Raw genomic sequence first — 7,957 nt, forward strand, 5'->3', positions numbered from 1 at the left:
CTGGGACAACATGACGAGACAGGGAGAAAGGAGCAAGACATATACTACCTGAGTAAGAAATTCACACCTTATGAAGCACGATACTGTCTGCCGGAACGCACTTGCTGTGCTTTGACCTGGACAGCTCAGAAATTTAGGCATTACTTCTGTGCCTACACCACATACCTTATATCAAGGATGGACCCTTTGAAGTACATATTTCAGAAGCCCATGCCGACTGGAAAGTTAGCCAAATGGCAGATACTGTTAAGTGAGTTCGATATCGTCTATGTAACTCAAAAGGCGGTCAAAGGACAAGCATTGGCAGACCATCTTGCTGAAAATCCCGTTGGAGGAGAATACGAACCCTTGAAAATGTATTTTTCGGATGAGGAAGTGTCATTCATAGGAGAGAACATTACTGAAGCGTACGACGGTTGGAGGATGTTTTTTGATGGAGCTGCAAATTTCAAAGGAGTGGGCAATGGAGCCGTTTTGGTATCGAAAACTAGCCAACATTATCCGGTGTCTGCTAAACTCAGATTTTCCTCCACCAACAACATGGCAGAGTATGAAGCCTGTATACTAGGGCTCAACATGGCAATCGACATGAATATTCAGGAGCTGCTGGTAATCGGTGATTTCAGATTTTCTTGTGCACCAGGTACAAGGAGAATGGGCCACCAAGAATTCCAAAATATTGCCATATCTGCACCATGTATAGGAATTGAAAAAGAGGTTCACGAAGATAGAGTTTTGGCATGTTCCTAGAATTCAGAATGAGTTTGCCGATGCATTGGCCACTTTGTCATCAATGATACAACATCCAGACATAAATTTCATTGATCCCGTCCCGGTGAGAATCCATAATCAACATGCTTACTGTGCTCATGTTGAGGAGAAGACGGATAGAAAACCTTGGTTTCATGACATCAAGGAATATTTGGCAAAAGGAGAATATCCGGAACATGCAAACCATACTCAGAAACACACACTTCGGAGGTTGTCCAATCACTTCTTCCACAGCGGAGGAAACTTATATAGAAGAACCCCTGATTTGGGATTGCTAAGGTGTGTCGACGCAAAAGAAGCTTCTAAGCTACTTGAGGAGATACATGATGGGACCTGCGGCCCACATATGAACTGTTTTGTCTTGGCCAAGAAGATTCTTAGGGCCGGTTATTTTTGGATGACCATGGAGACAGATTGCGTCCAGCATGTCCGGAAATGCTACCAATGTCAAGTACATGCCGATATGACAAAGGTGCCGCCAAATGAGCTCAATGCAACAAGATCACCTTGGCCATTCGCTGCCTAGGGAATGGACGTCATCGGTCCGATTGAGCCCACTGCTTCAAACGGGCACAGGTTTATTTTAGTAGACACTGACTACTTCACAAAATGGGTAGAGGCTGCATCCTACAAGGCAGTAACTAAGAAAGTAGTGGCAGATTTCGTCCGCGACCGGATTATTTGCCGGTTTGGAGTTCTAGAATCAATCATCACCGACAATGCCGCCAATCTCAACAGTGATCTGATGAAGACCATGTGTGAAACTTTCAAAATCAAGAACAAGAACTCCATAGCATATAGACCTCAGATGAATGGAGACGTAGAAGCCGCCAACAAGAACATCAAGAAGATACTAAGGAAGATGGTAGAAAACCACAAACAATGGCACGAGAAGTTACCCTTTGCCTTGTTAGGGTACTGCACTACAGTCCGCATATCAATTGGGGCAACTCCCTACTTACTGGTTTATGGTACTGAAGTTGTTATTCCTGCTGAAGTGGAGATTCCTTCTCTGAGAATCATACAAGAAGCTGAGCTCAGCGACGCAGAATGGATAAGGAGCCGCTATGATCAATTGGCCCTTATAGATGGAAAAAGAATGAACGTAGTATATCATGGTTAACTTTATCAAAACAGAATGTCCAGAGTTTTCAACAAAAGGGTCAAACCAAGACAGTTTGCACCAGGACAGCTGGTACTGAAGAAGATCTTCCCACATCAAGATGAAGCCAAAGGGAAATTCTTTCCCAACTAGCAAGGTCCCTACATGGTTCACAAGGTGCTAATGGGAGGAGCAGTCATACTTGCAGAAATGGACGGAGAAGTCTGGCCAAAACCAATCAATTCAAATGCAATCAAGAGATACTATGTTTAGACTGTTTACATTTCTTCATCATGACGTAATTGAACTACGCTTGACCTGATTCCCATTTAAGAGGGGATACGTAGGCAGCCCTATAGGTTCGATCATATCATAATAAAATCTTCATTTTCCCCAGAACCAGAAACTGGGGCTGAATTTTCCGAAGCACCCTCAAAATTCCGAAATAAGTCTAGTCGACACCATCACATGCCAGAAAGCCAGAAATTGGTTAAGAAACTGGGGCAGAATTTTGAGAAGGATTCTCAAAATTCCGAAGAAGGTTCAACAAGTTTCGTCACTCGCAAATGGCCGAAGGATCATCTACCAAACTGGGGCTGAATTTTGAGGAGGACCCTCAAAACTCTAACACAAGAAAGCTGAAATGTTTCTGAAATATGCTACAGTCACAAGTTCATCTATATTACTTGATATTCCACTATGTTTTCTTAAATAACTCTATTTTCATCAATAATTGCATATTTTCGAAAAACTCTATTTCTGTAACAGCCAGGTGTTACCCAGGGAAACTCAAACAAGGCCTCCAAAACGGAAGAGCAGAGCCAGCAGACGAAGGCACGAACCAACCTCCCCTTACAAAACTTACAATTTTTCTTTAAGCGCAGGCACATCTGACGTGACAAAGCATTCGCAAATATATACACACAACAAAATCACTATCAATCGGGCCACCAGACACTGAATATATCTCCAGCTAAGAAATATTCTACTCTTATTTGCTACTCGTTCTTTGCATGGGACTAAGCCCTGTCCCGCTTCTTGCATGAGGCTAAGCCCTGCCTCCATATTTGCATAAGGCTAAGCACTACCTTCTCTTTGCATGAGACTAAGCCCTGTCTCTATATTTGCATGAGGCTCAGCCCTGCCTCCATATTTGCATAAGCCTAAGCACTGTCTTCTCGTTGCACGAGACTAAGCCCTGTCTCCATATGTGCATGAGGCTAAGCCCTGCCTCCATCTTGCATAAGGCTAAGCTCTGCCTTCCATCTGCATAGGATTAAGCCCTGTCCCGCATCCTGCATGGGACTAAGCCCTGTCCCGAACCTTGAATGAGGCTAAGCCCTGCCTCCATTTTGCATAAGGCTAAGCTCTGCCTTCCATCTGCATGGGACTAAGCCCTGTCCCGCATCTTGCATGAGACTAAGCTCTGTCTCCAATTTTGCATAAGGCTAAGCACTACCTTCTCATGGGACTAAGCATTGTCCCCTCCTTGCATAAACATTGCTCTATTCCCGCACTATCTATTTGCTCCTATTTCGTGCTAAGCTTTGCCCTCAACCTCACAAGACTAAGCCTTATCTTGTTGATTTTAGCATCATATTATTACATCTCATAGGCTGAAATATGCCAACTTGTCCAAAGGCGTCATTGTCTAAAGGCATCATCCTCATAGCCGGAAGACACCATGCCATGGCCTGAGGATCTCTCAAATTTGCATATCATTATTCAAAGGCGTCATGGTTTGGAGGCACCATTTTCATGGCCCGAGAACATCATTTCATGGCCTGCGAATCTCCTATCTCATAATTCATGCCCAGGACATCATAGTCTAAGGACGTCATCTGCACCGTCCAAAGGCAATCTTTCATGGTCCAAAGGGAATTTGCATCACGTTTAAATTTTTTCAGTAATCTACGTACTTGCATGCATCGTATTTTGAGTTTGCAGGTGGTCCTAGAGGTAACCGTTTTTCAAGCAGGAGCAACCTTCGCTCCAGTTTCCGCTTACACCATTTTCACTTCGTCATTCATAACCGACTCTCATCAGTTACCCATCCTACCTCGTGATATCCAGCTACCTGCCCTATAACACATCCAATACACTCCATACCCATAATCATAACTCCATCCGACACTACCCTCCACAAAAGAACCTTTGCCTAAATTGGCTACCATTCCGATAACAACTCCATCGGCTTCATTCACCGGTGGATACAGAACTACACGTGGCCTGATTCCTGTAAGACCAGGAATATGTAGGTAGCTCAAAAACCAGGGTTCGGCCTGTATTTTCCAAAACGCCCATTCGGTCAAAATTGGCCATCATTTCTTTACCCGAAAACTCTTCCATCCTTCCCGGATAAAGAGGGGCAGCTGTTGACACCCAATTTTTTCCTATAATACTTTTTAACTGCATATATACCTTCAATACTATGCATTAGCATCAATTGATATTTTTTCATAATTTCTATATTTTTAGGGATTTTTTAATTAATTTCTCCCAGTATTTTATTTATATAAATAATTACGAATTGCATTACAAATGACTTTATAACAATTTCATGGATTAATATTTCTATTTATATTTATATTAAACTTAAATTATTTTATAAATAGCCATATTTATATTTTTTGGGTTACAATTGCAATGACTTTGCAATTATGGCTCATGCATGCATTAGTACATTATTTTACCAGAAAATAGCTTGTTATATGTTAAAATATTGAGTAATTATTTTTAAAACATTTCTATGCATGAAAATTATTTTTTATAATATGTTAATTATTTTATAAATTATTTTCATCAATTATTTGGTATTTAAAGAAAATAGCCTTTTTATTTCAGACCTAACCTCTTTTAATACCTTCCCAAACCCCTTTAATATTAGCCCAAATCCTTAAATATACCAGCCCAAACCCCTTAAGCCCAATTTGTATACACCCGACCCAATAAACCCATTTAATTGTGGCCGTTGATCCTTTTGATCAACAGTCCACGATTAAACTTACAATTTTAATTCACCTAACCCTAACCCCCCTCTCCCTTTCTCTTCGACCGCCATCACCCATTTCCCTCGCCCTTCCAGTTCTCTCTCAACTCACCATAACCCTAATAGCCGTCACCGGCGAAGACCTCCCCTTCTATGGTGTTTCCGTGCCTTCTCCGGCCACAACTGTTCTCCTACACTCCCTAGCTCTTTGATTTCATGAGTCCTTAGAAGAATCACGTGGAAGATTCAACCTTGTTCTGGCCTAAAAGCTGTTTACTGGCCTGCCTCAGGCCACTTTCATTTATGAGTATGGATTTTCTCTTGCGTTTAAGTATGAATCCATGGGTTTTTGACCGATTCTCTTCATCTCAGTTATTTTCTGAAAATCGTAGTTTCACTACTGTTCGATTCTTCTCAGATCTTTATAGATCTGAGGTGCTTCGAGTATTATTAGGTGTTTTCCTGTAAAAATCTCTTGTTTAATTAACTACTTCGATTTTTTGTCACTCTTTCTAAACTAGGGTTCTTCCCAGACATTCTTCAAAAGATTTTCTACTTTTAATGTTTAATCTGTTCATCGCTTTACGTATTTGGTTAATCTTTGTATGTATGCTCGAACCCTAGATGTTTCTAATGGTTGCACTGATTTCTTCTATTATGTTAATTTCTATGAATCAGTTGCACTCACTGATTCTATTTAGGGATTCAAATGTTTTCCCTGTTAAATCCAGTATACTTTGGGATTTTTGCCCTAGTTAATCTCTACTGATGATTTGAACCAGCTTTTCTTATTAAACCGGTATTTCTGTGAGGTTTTACTTAATTGATTTCTATTTAGGAAATCTGAATAACTCTTTCCTATAAAATCAATATTCTTTGAAGATTTTACTGATTGATTCATATTAAATGTCCTGTTAAAATTAGTGTGTGCTGAAATTTTATTTGTGACCTTAATTGATCATACTTGCCTTAATTAGTTGTCAGTATGGTTTTGGGATTTCTACTGACTCCCTACATGGAATGTATTTGAGTCCTTACCTTAATTGGACCCCTTGTTGTGACCGTTAATTGATTGCCCCCCAATTAAGGGGTCTATTCCGGACTCCTCTATGGGAATTGATTCTGTGATTGATTAATTGATCCTAATTGATTGAACTATGATTCTTTTACCTTATTTTGATTCACCCCTTTAGTGCTACATAAACTCTCTTATAGACACGAACACACAATTCAGAATACACACACATACATTCAAACTCTCTCTTCTTTCTTTGTTACTTGTGCTAACTGTTGGTCTAGCCGGCTGAAAGCCAAGGCTAGATAGTGGAATTGCACCTGTTTTTACATTCTGCACTTTGCTCCCCTAACCACTTCTCTAAGTTAATTTTGAAACTAAATATGTTCCATGCCTACACTAGTGTAATTGGTTATGTATCCAATTTGTTTCCATGTTTACTGCTTTAGTCAGCATGTGTAAATTCTGCCTTCTTCTGTTAAATGTGCAGTCACCATGTCTAAGTCTCGCTTGATTGTTTAATACTCTACCAGCATATTTATTCAGCCTTTGTTTACTTTCTTTAATTGGTGTAATCATGTTGATAAGTTAGTTGTCTGGTGTACCTGGCTGATCCTAATGAGTATACATTCTGTTTTCAACATGACTATGTCTTAATTGCTTCTTATCATGACTAGCTTGTTAAGTCACTGAGTCAACAGACTTCTAAGTATTCTGTGCATTTGTTGTTTATATACATCCCCCTTCATGTATCTCTTATATGAACTCTATATGTCCCCAACCCCCTTCACCCTTGTGTGTAAACTGTCTGTTAAATGGTTGTGATTCTAAGTGTTCTGAGTCTGTGTGATTGTATCTTTACTCTTCTCAGAACTGATTTCAAAATTGCTTTCCTCCCTTAATATTCTTAAACCTTTTCTGAAAATCTTTCGATTCCTAAAGGTTTTCTCTATACTATTTTACTAAGTCTTTCAAAACTATGTCAAGCACTCTCACCCTACTCTTAGACAAAAAGTGCTGCCCCTCTGGTGTGTGTACTTCTTAGGGATCCTCGAGATCCCTCTGAACTCTGGCACACCAGGGCTGGCCCTTTCACACTACACATATCCAATCCCTACTTGAGAAAGGTCTTGGTGTGAGCACTGCCCGGGATCCCTGAGGTCCTTTGGGAACTCTGACACACCAGGACACACTATTGGCTGTGAGATCTTTGGCTTCTGATACTGTATTGAAGGCCTGGCATCCCCAGGTTTACTTTGGGCCTGATCTAGGCTCCCTATAGTGTAGTTTCATTTACTTATGTAATTCATTTCATCCTGGACTGTAATAATTTTCTTTGTAAACAAATATTGGGGTAAATAATAAAAAGGGAAGAGTTCCTATATAATTTTTATGGGGGTAGAAATCATGCTTTTAGATTTATATGCAGTAAAAATCATGCTTTTAGATTTATATATGTTGATCTGCAGTAGAAATCATGCTCTTAGGTTTATATATATAGATTTCCTGCTTTGGGTTTATATTGTGATAGAAATCATGGTTTAGGTCTATATGCTATGTTACTCGCACTAGAAACATGTCGTAGGTCTATGTTATTTGCATTAGAAATCATGCCTTAGGATGCTCACGTTTATTACTTTGGCACATTAGAAAACATGTTATAAGCTCATCACTTCTTTTCTGATCCTGCATAAGTTGCTACCACCTGGAAATCCCGTCATTAAGTCATTACTATAATCATGCTTAATAAAATAACCATCTCTCTGTGCATTAGAAATCCTGCCTCAGGAATCTGTTTGCATTTGCTCTAAACCATGTCTACGCCGCTTATATGAATAACTGTCTATAAAAAAAGGTTCTAAATCAGTCCAACACGTAGATATCATGTTCTTTTATAAACCTACATGAAATCAGTTTTGCAACATCAATCGCCTAGATCAGCATGCCTATAGGACTGGATAATTTCAAGTTGTTTTAACTAGTTCTCAGAATTATTATTACATACAAGGGACCAGGCAAGCCTTAGGTAATTAATGGTCTTATAACAGTGAAATTATCCTCTGTTTATGTGTGAAACTGT

Source organism: Nicotiana attenuata, unplaced genomic scaffold (genome assembly GCF_001879085.1).
Source record: "Nicotiana attenuata strain UT unplaced genomic scaffold, NIATTr2, whole genome shotgun sequence".
Taxonomy (NCBI): Eukaryota; Viridiplantae; Streptophyta; class Magnoliopsida; order Solanales; family Solanaceae; genus Nicotiana; species Nicotiana attenuata.